We start from the raw sequence: 27,614 nt of genomic DNA, 5'->3' as shown, positions 1-27,614 counted from the left end.
CCCCACTGGAAAGAGCAGAGCCAGGTTACCACAGCCCTTGACAGCACTGCCAACCCTGGCGCCCACCGCGCAGACATGGCCGAGCTCTGCCAGCAGCAGCAGCAGCCCAACAGGGAACCAAGGCCCACGACAGCCAGTGATACTAGGGGCCTCAGCTACGCTATGGCCCTGCAGTCACGGAGCTCCAGGACCGCTCGCCTTGCTGCCCGGGTCTCAGCCCCTACACATACTGCTGCCAAGGACGGCCACAGTCGGTGAATGTTGCTCTGCGGCTCGCCGTTCAGTCCCTCCAGCCACAGCTCCCCTCTAATTCAGGGGCTCGTAGGCTGTGTGAGGCAGCTCCCGCCGGAGAGAGCGCCACTAACGGCAATCATGGCCAGCCGTAAATGTCCTGGCGCACGGCCGCATGTCCTGGAGAGGAATGTAGATTCGCGGCGAGTGTGCCATGCCGACCTCAAGGACCTCCTGTTTCAGGGCACATTCAATTTTGATATGCTTGCATTACAGGAGACCCGTGTCCCAGTGGATGCCGCTTGCCTCTCTGGTTACACAAGCTACACAGGTTGATCCAGCTGCGCACTCCAGAACTGCACTGCAGCCCCCTGCCTGGACACCTCCCAGCAGCAGGACAGGCCCTGCGCCACCGTCTATGTGCAGAGCAACCTGCCTCACACCGTTCTGAATGTGGCCTCCCTAGACATGGGCTCAATGGAAGTCTGTGCCATACGCGTCCGCCTCGGCCACAACGGTGGCCTCCATCTTTTCCGTTCTCTCCTTCAGGTTGACACCAGCTGTCAAAATGTTCTGGGTGCAGCCATCGCCCGGGGCGTGTCCTACCAGGCCCTGGCCGAGCATCTGACAGACCACTTCTCCTTGGTGAGCCTTACCAGTCCCATCCCTGCACTCGGTCAATCAATTTTCCCAGCCATCTGCTCAGCCATCTCCCGGGCGACCCCCCTTCCGTCAGGCCTAACCAGTTCTTTTGCAGCCCTGTGTGATGCTCCAATCTCTCCTCAAGAGCTCCACAATGCGCTCCACTGCTCTAAGCGGAAGAGCACTCCTGGGGCAGATGGGCTCACTTTGTAGATGCTGCGGAACCTGGAGGCCCCTGAGCAAGCCCGCCTCCTGGATGCCTTACACAGCATCAGGAAAAGCGGCAGCTTGCCAGAGATCTAGTCCACGGCCATCGTGGTCACAATCCAGAAGGCCAGGAAACTCCCTAGGGCTCTTTCCTCCTACCGACCTGTCTCATGGACCTCGGCTGCCTGCAAATCCACGGAGTTCATGACCCTACAACGCCTCTCCTGGATGGCCAGCGCCAGCGGCTTTCTCTCCGAGTATCAGACGGGCTTCCGCAGGCACCGCTGCACGGCAGACTCCCTCGCCGACGTGGGCTCCTGCCTGGAGGAGGCCAAGCAACAAGGGCACCTCGCCCTTCTGGTCCTCCTGGACGTCAAGGCAGCCTTCAACAACCTGCACCACTCCACCTTCGAGCAGGCTATAGAAGAATTTGGATTTACCGGGCGGATGCGTCGTTTCGTAACTGCCTTTTTTTCCAGCCGTTCCATACAGGTTCATTCTGGGGGAACCCTGAGCTCTCCTCAACCCATCTCCACCGGGGTTCCTCAGGTCTCAGTACTCAGCCTTTACTCTTGAACATTGTCATGGCTGCCCTCCCGAACGCCATCCAGCAGGGTCGTTACCACAGGCTATTCTGCTCTGTGTACAGAGACGACATCGCGCTCTGGGTCCATGCCCCCCGGAGGCACATCACCTCTGCCAGGCAGGCCCTCCAGCGAGCCCTCAACGAGGTGCACCACTTCCTGACATCCAAGGGCCTGGCACGCTAAGCCACCAAGTCGGAGGCACTCTTCATCCATCTGCAAGGTGCACATGCCACATCGAAAATCCGGACCCTGCGGATTGGTGGTACCAACCTCACCTGGAAGCAGGAAGTGTGTTACTTCGAGCTCATCATCGACCATTGCCTCACTTGGATCCCGGCGAACCAGCCCCTCCTGCTCCACCTGGACCACGTCGGCCGAGCAGCCAAGCGCATCCTGGCAAGTGGGAATGGCTGTTCAGCTAGCTGGCCCATCCAGCTGTTTAAGGCAGCTGGAACTTCAGCAGTCCTCTATGCCCTTCCCCTGGTGAATCTCAATACCACCCGGCTCAGATGCCTCGAGACCACTCGGTGCAAATGAATCCGCAGTCTCTTGGGAGTCCCACGGAGCTCCCAGATCCCGGCTACACTAGCCGAGGCGGGGGTGTTCCGACTGAATCTTCTCTTGCAGAGAGGCCTCACCCACACGGACCGGCTCCACCATGTCCGTGACGGCGGAGCCCTCTGTGCACACCTCTCGGGATGCCCCCACTCTAGAATGGGCAAGCTCTCCGCTGCCTACATGGAATATCTAGGCGCTCTCATCAGCCATCCTGCCCTCCCTCCACCACTTACGCGTCCTCCCCTGCAGGCCTCCCCGAACTTCGGAGGCGCGTCCAAGTGCCACACGCCCGCTGCGGCCCTCAAACAGACCGCTGCTGCCTTCCTGTATGAGATCAAAGACTCCACCTTCCTCTTCACCGACAGCTCGGTGCTTCTGGCCACAGGACAGATGGCGCTCGTGGCTCCGCATCTGAACGCGTCCAAGACCTGCAGGCTGCCCTTCCCTAGAAGTTCCACTGTGGCTGAGCTGGCAAGACTCCACTTGGCAGCGGACCTGATTGCAGCCATCCCACATGGTCCTGTCACAGTCCTCTGCGACTCTCGGCCAGCCCTCCAGCTGCTGTCCAGGCCCCACGACAACGTGACCTCTACCTCCCTGCTCAAGGCCCTCCTGCAGATTGGAGGATGCGGGCCACCAGATCACACTGCATTGGGTGCCGGGCCACTCCTCATTGACGGCAACGACCTGGCCGACGGCCTGGCCAAGTCCGCCCACACCGAGGGGTCCCGGTATCATTTGCGGTGACCCAACAAGATTTCGCCCGGCTTCTCCTCATGTAGATGGCACGGGCCCTTCACCCTGACTGGAGGATCGCGGCCTACCAGCCCTTACGCCGGCTCTCGCACCAGCTGCCCCGGCGGGACCGAGCCCTCCTCCTGTGCCTGCACATCGGGTGCACGTGGACACCCTCCAGGTTGTACGCTTGCGGCAGGGTCCCTCTCCTGCAGGGGCACGGGGACGCTCGGCCACCTCCTGCTGGCATGACTGACCCATGAGCCCCCCAGGCAAAGACTCGAGTCGGGATACCGGGCACTCGCTCTCCCGCCTGCCACAGAGCACGACCTCCTCTTCCCAACTCGCAGCCAGCTCCTGGCGCGTCGGATTATCCTCTCCTTCTTCGAGTAGACTGTCCTGAGCATCCTCCTCTAGATTTTTGCTCCGTCGAGTATGAGCCGACGGCTCTAAGTGCACCGAGGCTCCTTCCTCTCACCCGGTGCTTGCACACATTCCCAGTGCACCACGGCTCGCCTCCTCGTTGTGAGTTGATGTTGTGGCAGTGCGACTGCATGACTGCTTACTGTATCCCCACGGCCAAGGACCTCAATGGAAGCAACGGTGATCACCTCCCCTCCACAACCCCTTCCCCCTCCCCTGGTCCCCAAGAGTGATGCCCAATGGGCCACCATACGTCGGGACCAGTATCCCCCTCCCCACAATATTTCATAACACCAACCACCACCACCACTAAATCAGTTCTGTCTGTACCTCCGAGGAGAGCAGATGTCGCCAGCTTCACCCGTGAAGTTTTTGCGCCTATTGACGACTCTGTCACACCCCAGCCCTTGCCGCGCCTGGCACACCCTCCTGCCCGCCCTTTGGACGAGCTCGAGGAGCCCCGCGCGCGCTTAGCGCCATCCAGCGCCCTTCCGCCCCTACTAGTGCTTCCCCAGTGCCCGTCGACCATTAGGTGACCGCGCAACTACTCAAAGTAGGCCTTTCTAGTCGTCGGCCGCTTCGGCAACCGGGTAGCCGTCGCCCACCCGGACAGCCTCTCCGGGCCGTCGTCGTCAGCGGCAGCGGCAACGACCCATGTTCCTGCGAGCCCCCAGCAGCAGGCACAGCAGACTACGATGGCGGCGACCCAGCCACCACCTCAATGCCTGCTGTGCTACCCTGGATGAGAGTGGCCTTCCTGCTGCCCTCCGCCCACCCCGAGTGCGCTTGTGCGTGCGTGGCCTTTTCGCGCAGCCCCTCACGGCGGTTTACAGCAACCCCGTCCTGCTGCCATCCTGCACAGCTCCCATCGGTCCTCGTGGCGCCGCTCGAGGACTGCCGGTCCCCGTGGCTCCAGCTGCCTGACGCCCCTACTGTCCAAACAGCCCCCTACGCGCCGCCGGAAATGGCGGTACACAGCGTTCCCCGCCGCGCTGCTACCCCGTAGCAGTCTACAGCGGCTCCCACCTGCCATCGCGTGATTCAACCCACGTGGTCGCCTCCTGCAGACAGCCCCAGCTGCCCTGAAATCCTCGCTGACCCCCTCCTTAGCCTTGCAGCTGGTCAGAAGCCATGCTGCTTGCATGCAGCAAGCCCCCGACGCACAAACGCCCCTCTCAGCGCGCGCCGTTCATCCTTCTGTCTCCTGGTGCTGCTGTTGTGGTGAGCCTGCTGCCTGCTACTCCAGAGGACCAGCTACCACCTCGCCTCTGGCTTATGTGCACTGAAGTGACGAAGGTGACAGTGTCGTTGGAGACTCCCCTCCCCCACCCCCACATCAACTTCCCCCTCCCCTGTTCCCCAAGAGTGAAGCCCAGAGGGCCAACATACGTCGGCACTAGTATCCGCCTCCCCACAATACCTCATAGCATCAACCTACCTACCTACCTTGAGTTGGCCTCATCTCCCAACCGAGCGGCCTCCCCACCCTGCTCGACCACGGGAATCGCGGCTTCGCCTCTGTGTGCGTCATTTACGGACCGCTCTGTGCTGTACTTCTTACTTTCCTTCTCTTTCTCTTTCCCCAGCGCAGCGCAACGATCATTTCTGCACCCCCACAGAGATTACCGCACGTGTCGCGCACCCCCAACTTTCTACTTTCTTTTAATAACTTCCATCCATACGCCTGTGCATGTTGCACTTCCACATGCGCTTACCCCATCGCGAGCTTTTGTCACCTGTTGCGGATGCGGTGCGGACGTTTCGTTGGCTTCGTTCAAATCTCTGGCCCTGTTTGTAATTCGGGATGATGGACGGGAATACAATGCCCATTTCCACTGTATTCAGCAGTAGAGATGGTGAAAGCGGCCTGGGGAGAGGTGACGGCCACTGGCGAGCGGAACTGCTTCCTCAAGGCCGACTTCAGTCTAATGCATGTTTTCTAACATTAACTCAGTAGCACTAACCAACAGCATTCAGTCACCTCCTTCTTTGAAGCTGGGCACTCTACAAAAGGTGTTCTGTTGGGTATATAAAGAACTTGAAACTATGTCTAAGACTGTTCCAAATATTGCTTCTATGAGTATTGAGAAGGAGGCACCGGAAAACGTCTCGGCCAATAAGGCATTTGCAAGGCAGATCGCTGGGACATATGCACAGCAGTCAGAGTAGCATAAATCTGTAAGGCCTGGAAAATCAAACAAGCCGACCAGTTCAAGCAAGTACCATGAATGCAGGTACAGGAAGTAATTCTCGGAGTACTAAGCTTGGAGTACCTGTAGTTAGGGCCAGAAGTGGGCGTCCTATATAGTGAAAGCCACTAAGCGGGTTTTTTCAGTGCCGCATAATCGAACAAACCTTGCTTCTATTAAAGCTGACATGTTGCAGCTTTACAAGAGTTACTCATTATGTGACAAAGACCTAGACAGTGTCATAAATCTTGCCGAGTATTTTATTCACAAGAAATTTTCTCACATGGAAGGGTTTGAGGACGTTTTACTGGCCCAAAGGCTAGATTTCTCAAGTGAAAGGCCCATTTGCTCGGATCCTGCATACTTCCAACTCAGAGCACTTGCTTACTATCACTAATGCAGGTACGCCCTTAAATACAGTATATGCATACGATATCCTTGATCAAGATATTCCCCCTGATGCTGTTAAACAGATTGGTCACATATTAAAACTGTCGTCTCCAACATTGACCATCTGCGACAAACCTGCAAAAACCAAGGCCTCAATTTGGAATGTGGCTTGTTTGCAATTGCTAATATTTTTTTTACATATGATCTGGCAAAGATCCATCATCTGTCAGTCATAAGCAGGGTATGCTACGCAGCTATTTACTGAACTGTTTAAAGAAAGGTGCCATACACAATTTCCGAGAAATTAACTCTTTAACTGTCCATGTACAATATACACTGTCTGCAGGCAGCCAATGTCTGGCCTAGTGGCCGGAAATGTCAAATGTGGTCTATGAGAAAACATTTTCAGCGGAAATGTGTAGAGGACCTAATAGGAATTTTAGGTGGCAAGGTATTGTTTTGCTCTACGTCATGCTAACAAAGACTAAGGCTCTCCCATTCTTACCCTTGTTTAATTGGGTGTCTGACATCAAGAACCCTATCCTCTTGTCAACTCTGTACCATTTAAATCATGTATAACAGCAGTGTTCCTCGCACTCAGTGTTAATTGTCTTGTACTATGTTTGTTCGATTTTATTAATGAATATATAAACGCCATTTCATTGTTCTTCACCTTTCAACATGACTCTGTGTCATTCACTGCATGTGTCTACCAGCACTACCAGCATTAAATGAGTACCGCGGTGTCCCTTTTATTTTTTCACTTGTGGATTATTTTGGTTGAAGGGATTCTCCGTGCTTTGCAAGCACTTGTGACTGGGCGCTTACCAATCAGAGTCGGTCTTCCACACTCCCAGCAGAAGCTTGCATTTAATACTACCTGCCTAGCTGGGGCCGCCCACAACAGCCCAAACTGACTGCCTCGTACCGGTTTCAAACAAGGGAGAATGGACCAGCACAACAAACGGAACTGCCCAAATTTTTCTTCGAATCTCTCTCGCATAGTTAGAATTGAAATGCTACTACTGGGCTCTCAATATTTTCGCTCCTGGTGTGCCCTCTGACTATCCTCTCACCCACTTGCCTTATGGAGACCCTGCCCTCTCAGTGTCTGAACAGCAGAGCTAGCGTATGCAATTGTTCGGAGCAAAATAGGAAGTGTTTCCTTAACCTTAAACGTCGTTCTGTTCTACTCTTTTTCTGTTCTGTTTTCAAACATCTGGAAACATATTTTCAAATTATTTTCTAAGCATAAAGGAGTGAAGTTTGAACCCATGTTCAAAAATTCGGAAAAACAATGCCCAGTCATGGTGCTGTAAATTGCTAGGCTGAGAAACCATTGGCCCAAAACAAGCTTTCCATATGCCGTTAAAATATCAAATATGGTTTCAGCTACCCTCTAGGGCTATCGCAATGTCCCATACAGTGCACACAAAGAGTGAAAAGCACAGACTTGATTTGCATAGCGGTGGCCCTTTGAACAACCACCAAGCACAAGAGTCATGGTGGGTTTTGTTCAGTAATGTTCTAGTTTGATAACTGTTGAATTTATTTTGCAACCTGGCCATGATCTGGGAGTGCTGGACCATGGGAAGACTTTCATGAAGTAAAAAAGGTATATTCCCAGATAATTTGAAATAACAACTGACAGCAGAGTTAGCAGGTAAAAAAAGATAATGGCTCTTTTGTAACTACGACACTACAGGTAGAAATACGACACTGAAGATAAGCACAAAATTGAACCAAAAGCTTTGGCACTAACAACTTCTTTAGTAAGATTCATAGTACTGCAATAAATGTGTTGCCAGATGTCAGGTTTATTTCCTAGTTTGCTACACGCACTGCTTGTTTGCCGGTTGCTTGATCTCTTGCTTGCTATATTGCTCTCATTTTCTTATGCATTTTCTTATGTTTGCATTCTTACTCATACCTGGACACATTTCTTATTGTGTAGATAGTTTGTACATATTACTTCTCCCCCTATCCTCTCTTCCTGTCTCCTCACCTCTTTCATTTCATTTCTCCATTCTGCCTGCTATCCTTTATTTCCGCTGCCCCAGCTCAGGTGCTTCAGTATCGATGGCAGATGCCGAGGTGAGCAAAAATCTTTTCCTTCCTTTTTACTATTATTTTTAATAAAACCACTACCACCACCACCATCCTCGCAAGAAAGAAGACACCAAAGTTAAGATAAATATTTCAAAAGAAAAGCATAGACAGAGGTACACTCAACCTGTACCATGTATTAAAAAATGCGAAAGCAGCAACATCGTGACCGCCGGAAGAAAACTAAGACAAGGAATCTGCCACGCATCGACCCGAGCGAAAAACGGCAACACGAGTGTGAACATCAACAGAGGTCTCTGAATGAGCGATTTGACTGGTTGCTTGAAATTGCGACCGTGGCTAAGCGTGTATAAGAGTAAAGAAGCGCCCCAAGATTAACGACAGAAGGTTATATTAAGTTCGTTCTGCATACTTGCACAACCAAAATCGCTATGGACAGCAGCACTGATACCGATCAACAGCAAGTAAGGCTTTATGGGCCCCCACCACGTTTTTCAGCAAAGGCCGATGAGGACACTGAACACTGAATTCGCTTCTATGTGCGCTATTCGGCAGCAGTAGGGTTGTCCGACGTGCAGAAGCCGAGCAATCTCATTTTCGCTTTCGACGATGAGGCCTGCCAGTGGTTATAGTGTCGTGCTACAGGGATCGCTAACACGGCAACTCGAAACCTGGGACCAGTGGAAGCAAGCCCTGCGCTACAGTTTTCCGGAGAAGATGTTAGAGAGTGGGCTTTTATCCATCTACAAAAGAGGCAGCCCGGCGAAACACCTCGAGTATGTGGCGAGCATACTGCAACTCTGCTTGGGCCAACACCTCCATGAAAGACTCCGAAAAAGCACGCTGCCTCTAGCGAGGGCTGCGGAAGGAAATGATGAAAAAGGTAGCTATATATAACTCCAAAACACCGATAGAGTTGAGTTCCTGCAGCACTTGCAACGGCTAACGCACGTAGGTGCTATGGCGCGGCCAACTCATCCCCTCCCAGGATTTGCAGTGGCCTCGTCGTTTTTATTGGCTACTTAGAATGATTCAAGAAGAACCAATGTGCCTGAGCACAACTGGGTGATGCCTCCGAGTCATGAGGCATCAACTGCACAAGTCGTAACGACCCAAATGCTTGACGCCCTAGAATACATCGTGAAGGCTCTCACCAGTGCCTGCTTGCATTTGTCATCTTCAAAAGGAACTCTTACGAAAGGTACCCTTCCTGCTGGCATCCACATTTAAGGGTAAATGTTGACTGAACTGATGGATGACTGCCAGAAAGCAGTATTGGAACAGAGACCGGGGGCCCTTCTGCCGTCATTGCCCTTTCTGGACAGTTTAAATGGCCACGTAGAGAAAGAAAGGCGTCTGGCTCTGAATTAGCAAGTTACAAACAGACCTCACTACAGTTCCCCTTGGCCCGACGTCAATGCTACAGCACCAGGATGCGTCTATAAACGAGCCTTTCAAAGACAACATGCAGCGGCTGTACACTAAGTGGATGGCAGCATATAACCACGACCCTACTCTGGCAGCCAAGATACAGAGACCTACCATCGACATGCTTTGCTGATTGATTCTGGAAGCATGCAGCTTAATTGCCACCGAAGTCATCATCGAGGGCTTTAAGAAAACAGGACTAGCCAATTGTCTGGACACTACAGAAGACAATGCGCTGCAGCCAGCAACTCAAGTGAAAGTCTGGACTCTGTCAGTGAGGCCGAGGAAAGGGTGATGGTGTGAGATGAGTCAATGACATGTAAAATAAAAATGATTTGTGATTCACATACATCGTGTACGTGTTTTTATTACTAAGATAAGGTTGTTATCGTGATTTGCTCTTTATCTACATTGCGATATAAAATTTACTATTACTAAAACTTGAAAAAAGATTTTTCCGCGTAATGAACCGTCGTCCCAAGTTGATGATGATGGATTTTTATGGTGCAAGAGCATCTGTGGCCAAACACTGCCATAGCACAAGGTATTTTTGTTCTCGAACTGCACCAACTCGTTGGTGCAGGCTAAGTTCTATGTGCGCGAAGACGATACCTTGGTCATCTCACCAAATTAAAATAACGTGCTGGGCGTCACGCTGAGATAAGGCGCACTTGGCACCATAGCAAATAAATCCAAGTTCACACTTCGACGTGGTCAATCCGAATTCTTGCGTACAGAGATGTCCGACAAAGCGAGGAGATATCCGTCAAGAACTATCCCTTTGGTAACACAGCAGAGGCCCTGGACCGCTAGGCTTACGGGCACAGACTTGGTGGTTGCATCCACCCGAAGTCAGGCTTCCCCCAAGTTGATGCTAACTTTGCAGGAAAAAAGGTGGTTCATCACGCAAGTATATACGGTAATCAAAATTCATGCAAGAGTTAATGATGAAATATGGACAATCTGTTTCATGCTTAGATACAGCCAACAAAGGAACGAATTACACCTTGCTGCTTTTTTTCTTATTGTTGTAAAGAGCTTACATGACTACGTGATAGGTGGAGCTTCTATACGAGAGTTTGAGACAGCCACTTGCACTTCAGAACTACTCGCGATCAACCCTGCTAGATTACTTTAGATAACACTGCAAGCTCGGCGTCTGCAAGCTGCAGAATTCACCCTTCCATGTCCTACTGAACGGGGGAAAGAGGACTGTTTGACGAGTTTCTTGGCACCCCCCCCCCCCCCCCGGCGTACTCAACGGCGAAGCGTTGCGGTGCATGGCATTTCGTTGTTGCCGTAAAATGTGCTGCATATTGATTGCTACCCTTACATAGGTTTAGCGAAGTATGCTCCGAGTAGTGCAGCTAATGCCGCGTGTGCTTCTACTGCAACACAACATGGAAGCATCTGTGTGACCAAGCTGCTTAGCTTGCCCTGTCCACTCCAAATTAAAGTCAAGACCACCGTTTGTACGTAATGTATGACCATGGTTCACATTGATCTTCGCATGTGAGTGTTGTGTGGACCTATGAAGGGTCCTGTATATAAAGATGACATGCTGTGATGCTTTCCGATTGGTTGTCGAAGTGGCTACGATTTCACGAAATCCACAACTGAAAAATTTTTTTGTTCGCCACGTACTGATGATGCACGCCTAAAACAGTGGCACCAGTGGCACCAGGCCATACCAAGACTGAATAAGAAGCTGTCTAGCTCTTGTGCTGTTTGCGACCTTTATTTTCATTACTGTTTTGTAAGCTTGCGTGCTTACAGTTTCAACAATGTCGTTGCTTCGTTAGGATCTCAAATTCAGTGAGATTGGCCGCATCATGAACGACGAAACGGTCCAAGAAGAATTTGTCAAGAACCTGCATCTCGCACCTCGGAGCTCGGCAGTGCGACCGCAACCGGGCCACAAGCTTGGGAGGCCGTCCGGCGACATCCCAGAACTGGGGCGTTTGTGGAGACCTTGGTTTCAAATTCGCCAAGGCGAACTGCGACATTGAAGTTGTGACCTTCTACCACGCCTCAGCAAAGGGTAGACGGGCGCAGTTCCGGTGCAATGGATGCCGAAAATAACTGGCGCAACTGCACGGCTCCGCTGCGTTATAGGGAGTGCTGCTCTGCGAGCGAACGGAGGCTGTTCGGCGAGCTTTTTTACTCGCAAGGACTGCATAGCCCACCCTAGCGTGAAGCTGCCGAGGGCAGCTGAGCTAAACCTCACCTTCTGCATGGCGAAGGAGATCTCCATGACCGTCGCCAGAGTATTGAAATCTCAAAGCAGGCCTGCACCGACTGAACCAACTACGTCCGCGAGGTCTGCAGCACTGAGATGTCTGAGCAACCCTTAATGGGTGGACCTGGTGAGCAGGTGCAAGTCGAAAAATGCCTCATGAGGGGCAAGCGCAAAGCCAACCGCGGCCGGCTTTTGGCAGGCGACAGTTAACCACCGTGCGGGCAGAATAACTACGGTGGCGTAGTGGATCGTGGACCGTGGATGTTTGCCATGATCTGGGAGGCCACCTAGGAGTTGCGCAACTTTAAAGTCAGCCAGCGAGACGCTGTGACTCTCGGAGCCATCATCGCCGCCAACGTTCGACCGGGGATCACCATCGGGAGCGAGGAGTGGGCGGTGTATCAGTGTGTGCCAGAGCTGCTCGAGAGCAACGGTGTCAACATGAACCTGAGCCACAACACTGTGAACCAGTCACAGTTCTTCACTGATCCTGTGACCAGCGCTCACATGCAGATTATCGAAATTTCCTGGCAGAATGCCCAGGCCCGACTTATCAGAGCCGGACGGAAGCTCACACCACAGCTCACGGAGTCCTACACTGGATGGCTTTCCATCAATAGGAGGCAGCGCTGCCATGATTCTTTCCTTCGACTGATGGATGCAGGCCAGGGCCATCGCGAAGCATTACTCTATGTGAAGTGGGCCCCTACATCTCCTGCAGTTATGCAAGAGGGAATGCGCTCAGCTCCTGAAGACCGAAGAAAAATGATTAGAATAATAATGACGATGTTTAGAAAGGGTGGTGTGTCCATGTGCAATAAGGAACGTCTTGCAAAGCACAGCGTCGCGAACAACCAGCGGTAAAGTCCAGGCACAGACCAGAGGCAGCGTTCTGTCCAGAGCCCGCACGAGGGCCGAGCGTTTGGCGCTCGAGCTTCGGAGCGTTCGGCGATTCTCGCCGTCCTCTTCGTTGAGCACCAGCCTCTGAAGATTCCAAAGCCGAAGGTCAGTCTTACAATTCCTCGCGGGCAAAAGGGCGCCATCCTGGCGACCTAGGGCGATGTGACGACGGCGGGGTTGTAGTATTGTTTCAGGCAGGTAGTGCGAACAATAGCGCGGCCTCGGCGACGATGATCAGGGGATGGCGTAAGGAGTTCGATCAGGTAATTGACAAGGGAAGTCTGCTGAAGAATACGATAGTGCCCCTGGTACTTGTTAACAAGTTTGGGGGAAAGGCCGGGACCTGAGGAGGGTGCCCATAGCCAGACCAAAGAGTCAGCAAGGTAAGCGGAAGGAAGTGCAGGGGGATCACGGGTGCTTTTCTGCTGTTTCTGGGCGTGAGAAGTGAAGGACCAGGCAAGCTGTCGGCATTGTTTGGCTTAAGTGGTGGCTTGAGAAAGAGTTGTAAATTCGTAAGCATCATGGCGGTAAGGTAGAATAGTGTCCGTTGTGCAAGAAAGCTCACGGCCGTACAGGAGAAAGTACGGAGAGAATCCGGTGGTGGCTTGAGCAGCGGAGTTATAAGCGTATGTGACAAGAGGGACAACACGGTCCCAGTTACAACGGTCGGAAGCATTATACATGGCCAGCATGTCGCCGAGGGTACGGTTAAATTACTCAAACCTGCCATTTGTCTGAGGATGGTAGGCAGAGGTGGTGCGCTGAACGACGTTGCATTCCTGAAGGAGAGCATCTAAAAACTTCAGAAAGGAAGGCCGGACCTCTATCACTGAGCAGCTCTTTGGGCGCACCTTGGCGAAGATTGATGCGATGGAGAATGAAGGATGCAATGTCGTGGGCTGTAGTGGATGGTAAAGGCGACGTTTCCGCGGAGCGTGTAAGGTGGTCAATGGCAACGATGATCTAGTGGTTCCCGGTTGATACTGGGAAGAGGACCGTAGAGGTCGATGCCAACACGCTCGAAGGGCTGCGCTGGGCAAGCCAGCGGCTGCATAGGAGCGGCGGGTTGGCGAGGTGGATGTTTGCATCGCTGGAATGCGGTGCAGGACTGAACGAACTGGCGGACATAACGGGCCATCCCACACCAGTATTACCGCTGTCCTAGACGGGTGAAGGTCTTCAAGAATCCGGCATGGGCGCACAGGGGATCATCGTGGTATGAAGAGCAAATGAAGGAGCGCAGATGTGTAGGAATGACGAGAAGCCATTTGCGACCATACGGGAGATAGTTGCGGCGGCAAAAAAGCTCGTTTCGGATGGCGAAGTGGTGGGACTGAAGACGGAGAGCACGGGAATGAGGTCGAGACGATTGGCCAGATAAGAGGTCTAAGAGGCAAGTGATCCACGAGTCTTTGCGTTGCTCAGAAGCCATATCAGCGTACTCAAACGTGAAAGAAGATAGGGCGGATATACAAGGCACTGCCTCAGATGGTACAGGGGAACGTGAGAGGGCAGCAGCATCGGCATGTTTGCGGCCGGAACGATAGATAACACGAATATCGTACTCTTGGAGTCGCAGAGCCCAGCGCGCCAGTCAACCAGAGGGATCTTCCAAAGAGGACAACCAGCAGAGGGCATGGTGATCGGTGGCAACATCAAAAGGGCGCCCGTACAGGTAAGGGCGACATTTCACGATCGCCCTAAGGATGGCTAAACACTCCTTCTCGGTGACATAATAGTTTTCTTCAACTTTTGTGAGTGTCCTGCTAGCGTAAGCGACAACGTATTCGTCAAAGCCTTGCTTGCGCAGAGCGAGTAATGCACCGAAGCCGGCGCCACTGCCATCGGTGTGGAGTTCCGTCAGAGAACGAGGGTCGAAGGAACGCAGAATGAGTGGAGTGGTCAGGAGGCGACGGAGTGTCTTAAACCCTTCATCACAGGCTGGCGACCAGGCCGAAAGGTCGTGGCTGGAAAGATGCTTGGTCAGATGGTCAATGATAGTGGCGAAATTGCGGACAACGCGGCGGAAGTAGGAGCAGAGGCCGACGAAGCTGCGGAGGTCTTTTACAGAAGTGGAGTTCGGAAATTCGGACACAGCTCGCAACTTGGCCGGGTCCGGGAGAACGCCGTCCTTCGACACATGTCCGAGAATAGTGCGCTGCCGAGCTGCGAAGCGGCACTTTTTCAAATTGAGTTGGAGGCCAGCGTCGGCCAGGCAGCTCAGAAAAGTCTCAAAGCACTGGAGGGGAGACGAAAAGTCCGGAGAAAAGAACACAACGTAGTCTAGATAACGAAGACACGTGTGCCATTTGAGCCCTCGGAGCATGTTGTCCATCATGCGCTCGAACATTGCGGTTGCATTGCAGAGGCCGAAGGGCACGACATTAAATTCATAGAGCCCGTCGGCTGTGACAAATGCAGTTTTTGGGCGATCGGCCTCCGCCATCGGCACCTGCCAGTAACCGGAGCGCAAGTCCAATGAAGAAAAGAACTCAGAGCCCTGCAGGCCGTCGAGAGCATTGTCGATACGGGGGAGGGGGTAAACGTCCTTGCGTGCAATCTTGATCAGATGACGGTATTCTACACTGAACCGGATGGAACCGTCTTTTTTCTTGACCAGGACCATTGGGGATGCCCATGGGCTGTGCGACGGCTTTATCACGTGGCGCTTGAGCATGTCGGTCACTTGCTCGTCAATGATGCGGCGCTCAGCGGCTGACACGCGGTACGGACGTTGGCGCAAAGGGGCATGGGTTCCGGTGTCAGTACAGTGGGTAACGGTGGTGGTGCGGACCAATGAAGGTTGCTGGCAGTCAAACAAAGCTTGAAAACGCTGCAAAACGGCAACAAGCTGGTCTCGTTGGGTAGACGTCAGGGCAGCGTCGACGGAACGGTAAAAAATATCGACAGAAGACCGATTGGTATGGAAACAGGCGTAATGACGCTGACGTGAAGGCTGGCCGTCCTATCGACGAGGAGGTTTGCTGAGGTGGGATCGAGAAAGAAACCACTACCAAGCAATTGGCCACGAAGTAAAGTGGTAGGGGAGGAGAACGGGTTGGCCATATGAATAGTGCTGGAGCCACGAAAAATTGTCAGCACGGCATGAGGCAGCAAAACACACTTCTGGTCAGCGCATCGTAAACAGGCGATATAAGTAACAGTTGCATCTGAGACAGCAGCACAAGAGGCACTAGCACTGAAGAGCAAGGCGGGACGTCTGTGTCCTCTGAGGCGACATTAGCGGCAGCAGCACAGGGTACATCTAAGGGGGCGTCACTGTAGGGTGACAAGTCAAGCTGAGCACGGGCACAGTTAATAATGGCATGATGTGAGAGGAAGTCCCAACCATGGATAACGTCGTGAGAGCAGCGGCCGAGGAAGAAGAACTGGATTGCGTAGGGAACGTTCTCGATGAGCAGGCGGGCGGTGCAGGCGGCTAACGGTCGAATGTCTTGAGCGCTGGTGGTGCGCAGAGAAACGGGAGGAAGGGGCGTCGTCACTTTTTTTAGTCTTTAACAGGGGGTGTGACTGAGAAAGGAACCGGCTGCGCCAGTGTCAACAAGTGCTTCGACAGCGACTCCCTCAACGAACATGGTAATAATATTTGCAGGCACAAAAACAGGTCTTGCGTGAGTCGCCGGCGACGAAGTTCTTGCCTCTGGAACTGCGGCCGTTAGTTTTCCGCGTGGATGGCGGGTTGGCGACGGAGCATTGGAGAACGGGAACGACGGCCACGAGACGACGAGCGGTGTGAGCGGGGATGGTAACTACGAGAAGAATCCGGAGGCGGCTCGTGTGACGCAGGCGAGGACAACGGCGGAAGGTCGTTCGTCGGCTCACGCCTATAATCGTAGGAACGGTGGTCACGACTGCGACAAAAACGAGCCACGTGGCCAGCGACGCCACAAGCGTAGCAAATAGGGCGGTTGTCTTGTGTGCGCCAGGGGTTGAGTGGCTGCGGCTGCAATCGGGATGGGCAACCGGACGGTAATGTGGGGTTGCAGATCGCTGAGGTTCTAACTGCTAGGTAGGTGGCCTGTACAGAGGCAGCAGCTGCTCTCACGACGTTATCCATGGTTGGGACTTCCTCTCACATCATGCCATTATTAACTGTGCCCGTGCTCAGCTTGACTTGTCACCCTACAGTGACGCCCCCTTAGATGTACCCTGTGCTGCTGCCGCTAATGTCGCCTCAGAGGACACAGACGTCCCGCCTTGCTCTTCAGTGCTAGTGCCTCTTGTGCTGCTGTCTCAGATGCAACTGTTACTTATATCGCCTGTTTACGATGCGCTGACCAGAAGTGTGTTTTGCTGCCTCATGCCGTGCTGACAATTTTTCGTGGCTCCAGCACTATTCATATGGCCAACCCGTTCTCCTCCCCTACCACTTTACTTCGTGGCCAATTGCTTGGTAGTGTTTTCTTTCTCGATCCCACCTCAGCAAACCTCCTCGTCGATAGGACGGCCAGCCTTCACGTCAGCGTCATTACGCCTGTTTCCATACCAATCGGTCTTCTGTCGATATTTTTTACCGTTCCGTCGACGCTGCCCTGACGTCTACCCAACGAGACCAGCTTGTTGCCGTTTTGCAGCGTTTTCAAGCTTTGTTTGACTGCCAGCAACCTTCATTGGTCCGCACCACCACCGTTACCCACTGTACTGACACCGGAACCCATGCCCCTTTGCGCCAACGTCCGTACCGCGTGTCAGCCGCTGAGCGCCGCATCATTGACGAGCAAGTGACCGACATGCTCAAGCGCCACGTGATAAAGCCGTCGCACAGCCCATGGGCATCCCCAATGGTCCTGGTCAAGAAAAAAGACGGTTCCATCCGGTTCAGTGTAGAATACCGTCATCTGATCAAGATTGCACGCAAGGACGTTTACCCCCTCCCCCGTATCGACAATGCTCTCGACGGCCTGCAGGGCTCTGAGTTCTTTTCTTCATTGGACTTGCGCTCCGGTTACTGGCAGGTGCCGATGGCGGAGGCCGATCGCCCAAAAACTGCATTTGTCACAGCCGACGGGCTCTATGAATTTAATGTCGTGCCCTTCGGCCTCTGCAATGCAACCGCAATGTTCGAGCGCATGATGGACAACATGCTCCGAGGGCTCAAATGGCACACGTGTCTTCGTTATCTAGACTACGTTGTGTTCTTTTCTCCGGACTTTTCGTCTCCCCTCCAGTGCTTTGAGACTTTTCTGAGCTGCCTGGCCGACGCTGGCCTCCAACTCAATTTGAAAAAGTGCCGCTTCGCAGCTCGGCAGCGCACTATTCTCGGACATGTGTCGAAGGACGGCGTTCTCCCGGACCCGGCCAAGTTGCGAGCTGTGTCCGAATTTCCGAACTCCACTTCTGTAAAAGACCTCCGCAGCTTCGTCGGCCTCTGCTCCTACTTCCGCCGCGTTGTCCGCAATTTCGCCACTATCATTGACCATCTGACCAAGCATCTTTCCAGCCACGACCTTTCGGCCTGGTCGCCAGCCTGTGATGAAGGGTTTAAGACACTCCGTCGCCTCCTGACCACTCCACTCATTCTGCGTTCCTTCGACCCTCGTTCTCTGACGGAACTCCACACCGATGGCAGTGGCGCCGGCTTCGGTGCATTACTCGCTCTGCGCAAGCAAGGCTTTGACGAATACGTTGTCGCTTACGCTAGCAGGACACTCACAAAAGTTGAAGAAAACTATTATGTCACCGAGAAGGAGTGTTTAGCCATCCTTAGGGCGATCGTGAAATGTCGCCCTTACCTGTACGGGCGCCCTTTTGATGTTGCCACCGATCACCATGCCCTCTGCTGGTTGTCCTCTTTGGAAGATCCCTCTGGTTGACTGGCGCGCTGGGCTCTGCGACTCCAAGAGTACGATATTCGTGTTATCTATCGTTCCGGCCGCAAACATGCCGATGCTGCTGCCCTCTCACGTTCCCCTGTACCATCTGAGGCAGTGCCTTGTATATCCGCCCTATCTTCTTTCACGTTTGAGTACGCTGATATGGCTTCTGAGCAACGCAAAGACTCGTGGATCACTTGCCTCTTAGACCTCTTATCTGGCCAATCGTCTCGACCTCATTCCCGTGCTCTCCGTCTTCAGTCCCACCACTTCGCCATCCGAAACGAGCTTTTTTGCCGCCGCAACTATCTCCCGTATGGTCGCAAATGGCTTCTCGTCATTCCTACACATCTGCGCTCCTTCATTTGCTCTTCATACCACGATGATCCCCTGTGCGCCCATGCCGGATTCTTGAAGACCTTCACCCGTCTAGGACAGCGGTAATACTGGTGTGGGATGGCCCGTTATGTCCGCCAGTTCGTTCAGTCCTGCACCGCATTCCAGCGATGCAAACATCCACCTCGCCAACCCGCCGCTCCTATGCAGCCGCTGGCTTGCCCAGCGCAGCCCTTCGAGCGTGTTGGCATCGACCTCTACGGTCCTCTTCCCAGTATCAACCGGGAACCACTAGATCATCGTTGCCATTGACCACCTTACACGCTCCGCGGAAACGTCGCCTTTACCATCCACTACAGCCCACGACATTGCATCCTTCATTCTCCATCGCATCAATCTTCGCCAAGGTGCGCCCAAAGAGCTGCTCAGTGATAGAGGTCCGGCCTTCCTTTCTGAAGTTTTTAGATGCTCTCCTTCAGGAATGCAACGTCGTTCAGCGCACCACCTCTGCCTACCATCCTCAGACAAATGGCAGGTTTGAGTAATTTAACCGTACCCTCGGCGACATGCTGGCCATGTATAATGCTTCCGACCGTTGTAACTGGGACCGTGTTGTCCCTCTTGTCACATACGCTTATAACTCCGCTGCTCAAGCCACCACCGGATTCTCTCCGTACTTTCTCCTGTACGGCCGTGAGCTTTCTTGCACAACGGACACTATTCTACCTTACCATTTACAACTCTTTCTCAAGCCACAACTTAAGCCAAAGAATGCCGACAGCTTGCCTGGTCCTTCACTTCTCACGCCCAGAAACAGCAGAAAAGCACACGTGATCCCCCTGCACTTCCTTCCGCTTACCTTGCTGACTCTTTGGTCTGGCTATGGGCACCCTCCTCAGGTCCCGGCCTTTCCCCCAAACTTGTTAACAAGTACCAGGGGCACTATCGTATTCTTCAGCAGACTTCCCTTGTCAATTACCTGATCGAACCCCTTACGCCATCCTCTGATCATCGTCGCCGAGGCCGCGCTATTGTTCGCACTACCTGCCTGAAACAATACTACAACCCCGCCGTCGTCACATCGCCCTAGGTCGCCAGGATGGCGCCCTTTTGCCCGCGAGGAATTGTAAGACTGACCTTCGGCTTTGGAATCTTCAGAGGCTGGTGCTCAACGAAGAGGACGGCGAGAATCGCCGAACGCTCCGAAGCTCGAGCGCCAAACGCTCGGTCCCTCGTGCGGGCTCTGGACAGAACGCTGCCTCTGGTCTGTGCCTGGACTTTACCGCTGGTTGTTCGCGACGCTGTGCTTTGCAAGACGTTCCTTATTGCACATGGACACACCACCCTTTCTAAACATCGTCATTATTATTCTAATCATTTTTCTTCGGTCTTCAGGAGCTGAGCGCATTCCCTCTTGCATAACTGCAGGAGATGTAGGGGCCCACTTCACATAGAGTAATGCTTCGCGATGGCCCTGGCCTGCATCCATCAGTCGAAGGAAAGAATCATGGCAGCGCTGCCTCCTATTGATGGAAAGCCATCTAGGGTAGGACTCCGTGAGCTGTGGTGTGAGCTTCCGTCCGGCTCTGATAAGTCGGGCCTGGGCATTCTGCCAGGAACTTTCGATAATCTGCATGTGAGCGCTGGTGCTACTCCACCACCTCCAGACAAAGCAGGCCACGTGGTCCCGCTGGTTGGCCTCTGCCCTTGAGGTGATGTCTGACACCAATCTCCATGTGCATTGTCGTGATCGTCCAGCCTCTCTGAGGAGGTGATGGATGCCAGCAAGGGTAGCTCCTTGCTGTGGACATTGCAGGGATGGTGGAGCTCCCTGGATCGCCCCCCCAAAAAAGCATTGTTTGGTCCCGAATCACACATGAGGTCGGAATCTAGGGTTGACTTGGCCCCAAATCACGGGGCCTAATCAGCCCTAGATTTCTACCCCATATGCATGCAGATTCATCAGGACAGCTCTTACCTGACATTCGGAGGAGTTTGGCATCAAATTAGCCTGTGGTACTCTTCTGATTGCTTTCCTACTAGAGTCGTTACAGAGTTCCCCGGTGATGAAACCGCGCACATCGGCCAGACAGAAGGCTTTGACGTTACAGGATTTACGACTTCCTTGACATTGTCCTCCAAGAATTTTACGAACTCGTGCCGTGACTTTCCACTGCCAGCCCAAACTGAAGACGAAAGCAACCATAGCAAGCTATAAAATGTGACATGAGCGGAACACAACTATGGCAGTGCTGGCCATGTGCTTTACAATGGGCTGCCAATGCCTTTTAGCCCTGCACATCCAGAAACGACGACGAAAAAAACAGGTAAATACACCAAGTAGAAATGCAGAAAACGATAAAAATAAAAAGTGCTGCTAATTAATCTATAGATTTCTACAGAGCACTGTCTTTGGTGGCACAGTCTAATGCGTATCAAAAAATCCACTCAAGAGCATTTCAAGGTGTGGAAATAAGTGTTACATTCAGGGCAGCTGTGCATGCACCCTTTGCGCTGTGTCTGTCCTTACAACAGTCGAGTGGGCACATTCATCAGACTCGGATTGTCTGGACCACTTTCGATCAGAAAGTCTGGTCGCGCCAGAAGAGATTTCCACTCTTGCAGCATGCTTCTTGAAGCAGTCTCTTGTGCGACGGTCTGCCGTACATCTCACATTACAGGTGAGCTGTTTAATTACCCGGTTATGCGCCAATTTCATTGCAGATACTAGCTGCCTGTGAAGCCACCACTCCTGAAACCCTACCAAATAACTTTTTTTTTGAGCTCGTTATGCATCAACTCAGGGAGACAATACAATGCCCTGCGTGCAGAAAAGGCATCAGTTTTGGGCACTTGGCCAGGTACTCTAGCAAATTACTGAACAACCTTACGACACATTAAACTCGTTTAGAACATTGAGCTGTTGACAGCTCCTTGTGTAACCCCTCTTCATTTCTGCTGGTCAGCGTAGCACTCTGCTACCCCTGGACAACTTCTCGGCTTACGTTGTCAGCCTTTTTCTCCTTCATCTTCCATTTACAACTCACGTGTGACCCCATGAGAGGACACCTATGACCTTTGCACATGCTTTTGCATGTCTGGCGCATCATTTGAGATGAATATGCCAAAGCTAACTCTTTGTGCCAGCCTGTCCCTGAAGACAGTAAAGAACCTTACAGCGACATCCTCTCACACACTCCAGGAGAGGAGGAGGCGTGCGTGTTGCCTGACCCATCATTACCTATCACAATCACAGCTGTAAGTTGGTGCTTATGGTTATTCCTGACATCATAACGTCCACACAGGCTGCTTCTTGACCGTGCTCAGTAGCACGTAACACTGGGGAGGGCTCATAAATGCTGTCATAGTCACAAATACCTTCTTCTGTCATCTTATCTGGCTTAGCATGCAGCAAAGCACCACCATTCTCTTACTCTTCCTTCCACTGCTGCATGCTGACATAGCCGTCACAATGTTTCTCCACTTCGTTGGCAATATTAAACTTCACCTTTATGTCCTGAACTCTGCTGAGGTCTGTAGGTCTGGTAGGTGATCGAACGTGCATCTAAGAGAGGAGAGACTTGTAGCTTCATCTTGCGTGCCACGTCCTAGTCAGCAACTGAGAAGGTTTAGCACTGTAGCACTTTCTCATCGCCGTCGTGCTTAGCTTCATAGTCTACTACCACATTTCCATCATTTCCGGTGACATCCATTGTCACCAAGCAGTGCTGTTCAAATTTTTTTGCTGCCATGAACCATTGATTGATGCTTATCCTCCCCCTGTGCTCCCATATCACACTGGGTGATGACACCGGATACTCTTGTCCCTCCAGATGCCACATGTTTTGCATCCCCTCAGATGACGAAGTGGACATACTCGGTCTTTACCGTGGCGGGGTCGTGATCAAGGATACTTTGCATCAAATAGAGCTAGCTCAGGTCATGTAATTTGCACTCTAAAAACCCAGAAGGGTAACAAAGCAAAATTATAAAGTGCTACACACTGGTCATATAAAGAATCTTTGTGCCATAATATCCTCCTTCTGTCTGTTCATTGCCTTGAGAGTAGGCCTGGTAAGTAGAGGCAGCATCAAAATCCACCACATTTTGAGGATTCAACTTTTGTACATCATTGTGCTGTATTACATCAGGCGTCGAATCGCATACATATTCGACTAAGGCAAACATTGCTCTGAAGTATGCTGCAAGGAAAACGGAGTAAGACCAGAAGAGCGCAGTGCGAGTGCCAGGTAGCCCTTGGGGAGATCATGACTAGTAAGGCGCGCAGTGCGTGGAGCGCAGCTGCCGACACAAGTCCATACAACAATGGATTAGGCTAAAGTGAACAGCCACCAGAACTGCAAGTATGTTGCTAATTCAATGCAGAAATGATAGCTTCTGTGATTTATTCTTCGCATTCAGGCATTCCTTTTGTTATATAGCAGCTTATTCCCAGCTGACACATATCCCAAATAAATTGATGAAAAGAGGTTCTTGTTGCTTTATTTATTTCCAGCCACCTGAATGGGGTGGTTTGTTTTGTGGTTTCTTAACGGTGGAAGCCTTGTTGCGAATGCACACCTTACAACTCTTCACATCATAAACCTGAAAACTGCATAATCTAGAACAAACCTCCGCCTAAAAAGTGTCATCATCATCATCATCATCATCAGCCCTACTACACCCACTGCAGGGCAAAGGCCTCTCCCATGTCTCTCCAATTAACCCTATCCTTTGCCAGCTGCATCCACCCTTTGCCTGCAAACTTCTTAATCTCATCCGCCCATCTAACCTTCTGCCGCCCCCTGCTACGCTTACTTTCTCTTGGAACCCACTCCGTTACCCTTAAAGACCAGCGGTTATCTTGCCTTCGCATTACATGCCCTGCCCAAGCCCATTTCTTTCTCTTGATTTCGACTAGGATGTCATTAACCCGTGTTTGTTCCCTCACCCACTCTGCCCGCTTCCGGTCTCTTAACGTTACACCTATCATTTTTCTTTCCATGGCTCGCTGCGTTGTCCTTAACTTAAGCTGAACTCTTTTCGTTAGCCTCCACGTTTCTGCCCCATAGGTGAGTACCGGTAAGATTATGCTGTTGTACACTTTCCTCTTGAGGGAAATTGGTAAACTGCCACTCATGATCTGCGAGAATTTGCCATATGCGCTCCACCCCATTCTTATCCTTCTAGTTATCTCCCTCTCATGATCCGGATCAGCTGTCACTACCTGCCCTAAGTAGACGTATTCCGGCGCCATTTCTAGGCTCTCGCTGCCAAATGTGAACTGTTGTTCCCTTGCTAGGCTGTTGAACATTACCTTGGTTTTCTGCATGTTAATTTTTAGACCCATCGATCTGCTCTGCCTGTCTAACTCGTTGATCTTGATTTGCAGTTCACCTCCTGAGTGACTCAGCAAGGCAATGTCATCAGCAAATCTCAGATTATTTAGGTATTCTCCATTTATTCTTATTCCCAACTCTTCCCAATTCAGGCCTCGAAATACCTCCTGCAAACATGCGGTGAACAGCATTGGCGAGATCGTGTCTCCTTGCCTGACGCCCTTCCTTATTGGAATTTTATTGCTGACTTTATGGAAGACTATAGTAGCTGTGCAGTTGCTATATATATCTTCCAGTATTTTGACATAAGGCTCTTCTACCCCCTGATTACGCAATGCCTGTATGACTGCTGAGGTTTCCACTGAGTCGAATGCTTTCTCGTAATCAATGAAAGCTATATATAGAGGTTGGTTATATTCTGCGCATTTCTCTATCACCTGATTGATAGTGTGAATATGATCTATTGTAGAATATCCTTTACGAAAGCCTGCCTGATCATTTGGTTGATTAAAGTCTAACGTTGCCCTGACTCTATTAGCGATTACCTTAGTAAACACTTTGTAGGCAACGGATAGTAAGCTGATCGGCCTGTAATTTTTCAAGTCCTTGGCGTCTCCCTTCTTATGAATTAAGATAATATTTGCATTCTTCCAAGCTTCTGGTACAGTCGAGGTCATAAGGCATTGCGTATACAGGGTGGCTAGTTTCTCTAGCACGATGTCCCCTCCATCCTTCAACAGATCTGCTGTTACCTGATCCTCCCCAGCTGCTTTTCCCCTTTTCATTGCTTCTAAGGCTTTCTTTACTTCATCTTTCGTTACTGGCGGGATGACGCATTGCTGTGCACTGCTGTCTTTCTCATTAGCGCTCTGATTACATTGGCTACTGTACAGGTCTGTGTAGAACTCTTCGGCTACGTTAACTATCTTATCCATATTGCTAATGACATTGCCCTGCTTGTCTCTTAATGCATACATCTGGTTTTTACCTATGCCTAGTTTCCTCTTCACTGTTTTTAGGCTACCTCCGTTCTTTATAGCATGCTCGATTCTCTCCATATTAAACTTCCTTATGTCGGCTACCTTGCGCTTATTTATTAACTTTGATAGCTCCGTTAGTTCTATTCTATCGGTAGTGTTAGATGCCTTCATGTTTTGGCGTTTCTTAATCATATCTTTCGTCACCTGAGATAGCTTCCCGGTAACTTTTCGAACTGTCCTACCGCCTACTTCTACTGCGCACTCCGTAATTATTGATGTCAGGTTATCGTGCATTGAATGAACACCAAGATCATCTTCCTCAGTTAAAGCCGAGTATCTGTTTTGCAGCGCTATCCTAAACTCCTGTGCTTTCCCTCTTACGGCTAACTCGTTAATGGTCTTCTTCTTCGCTAGCTTCTTCCGTTCCCTCTTCAAGTCTAAGCTAATTCTAGACCTTACCATTCTATGGTCGCTGCAACGCACCCTTCCGAGGACGGCCACATCCTTAATGATGCCAGGTTTAGCGCATAGTATGAAGTCGATTTCATTTTTATTCTCACCATTGGGGCTCTTCCAGGTCCACTTCCTGTTTTCTCGTTTGCGGAAGAAGGTATTCATGATCCGTAAATTATTTCTATCCGCGAATTCGACTAATAACTCTCCCCTGCTATTTCTAGAGCCTATCCCATAGTCACCTACCGCGTGGTCGTCAGCCTGCTTCTTACCCACCTTCGCATAGAAGTCACCCATCAGTACAGTGTACTGCGATTTTACTTTATTCATTGCTGATTCTACGTCCTCATAGAAGCTTTCAACGGCCTGGTCATCATGGCTGGATGTGGGTGCGTAGGCCTGCACCACTTTCAGCTTGTACCTCCTATTCAGCCTAATTGCTATAGCTGCTACCCTCTCGTTAATACTGTAGAACTCCTCTACGTTGCAAGCTATATCCTTATTAATGAGGAAACCCACACCTAGTTCTCGTCTATCCTCTAACCCGCGATAGCACAGTATGTGTCCGTCCTTTAGTACTGTATACGCCTCCCCTGTCCTCCTAACTTCGCTAAGCCCTATCACATCCCATTTAATTCCCGCTAGTTCCTCGAACAGCACTGCTAGGCTAGCCTCACTAGCTAAAGTTCTAGCGTTAAACGTTGCCAGGTTCAGATTCCAATGGCGGCCTGTCCGGAGCCAGAGATTCTTAGCACCCTCCGCTGCGTCACAGGTCTGACCGCCGCCGTGGTCAGTTGCTCTGCAGCCGCTGGGGACTGAGGGCCGAGGGTTAATTGGTTTGATCATAGAAGGTTGTGGCCAAGTACTACACCAGGGTGGCCAAATCCTGTTCTGGTGAGAGAGTGCGTTGTCGGTTCTGGTCATCGAGATAAGGCCGCACTCCAGGCCTGGTTATGCAATTCCAACGACACGCGGTTTTTTTTTAAACCCGGTGGAGAATTGCGCGGCACCAGGATTTGAACCCCGGTCCTCTTGCACGCGAGGCGGATGTTCTACCTCTACGCCATCGCTGTGCTTCAATTGACTGTCTTCCCACAAGCAAGACTATAAGCAGGCTATTTCATTAGAGAAAAACGGCTCATTGCATATAGAAGGTTGGCATCCATTGACATCAGAAGATGAAATAAAGGTGCCTGAAGTTATGCAACTGCACTATGGGTAAATTTTTCACAATGTGTTACATAGCTGCGCGCAGTCTTGTCATCATGTCGGACTAAGTACAACAAACACACAGCTTGTGCAGATTCCCTACTACCATATATTACTGCATCTCAATTACAGAGATTGCTCGGGGCCTTTTTAAAGCACAATATGAAAATAATGTTAATCACTGGCCTGCTAAGAGATTTCGATCTTGATGTGCCTCTGCACATACATGTGGGCCGCTTGGTGCTGCTGCAACAGGCCACGACGGTACAGAAACACACCATTAGAGCAAACATCACATGCAAACAAAGCTGTGCAATTAGGGACCAACACCGTTAGGGTGCTGTTTTTGCACATGCTGCCTCCATGCACTTTCAAAGGTGAATGCAGCATTGCACACTGGACAGATGTACTTGTCTTATTTTGTGGAGCCTGCAGCAGTGCATCCCACGCTGCTATGAAAAATTTGAAAAGAAAGCATCATAGGAAATGAGAAGAAAAGCACCGTTACGAGGCCTGCACATGCTGAGCACAGTTTTAGGAGGGCCAATCTGAAATCTTCCAAGAAACGGATGAATAAATATTGCAGACATACTGTAGAGATTAATGCATAATCGCGCCGTCCAAAACAGTAAAGAAAATTCAGTTGCTGGAAGAACATTTTGCTACCCTTGAATGACACGGTGGCCAGTGACAAAACACTAGCCTTCACACAAGCATTCCATGGTTCTAAATACATTTGCATGTCCGGTAAGCTGTTTTTCTATTGTCTTCTGCATCTTGTGGACTTAATCTCTTCTCTTCAGGCTTCAGAATAATTTTTGTCATCATGACTGGATAGTGGGCACAGCCTTTTGAGAATAACAATGG

Source organism: Amblyomma americanum, chromosome 9 (genome assembly GCF_052857255.1).
Source record: "Amblyomma americanum isolate KBUSLIRL-KWMA chromosome 9, ASM5285725v1, whole genome shotgun sequence".
Taxonomy (NCBI): domain Eukaryota; kingdom Metazoa; phylum Arthropoda; class Arachnida; order Ixodida; family Ixodidae; genus Amblyomma; species Amblyomma americanum.
Note: the sequence above shows the minus strand (reverse complement) of the source record.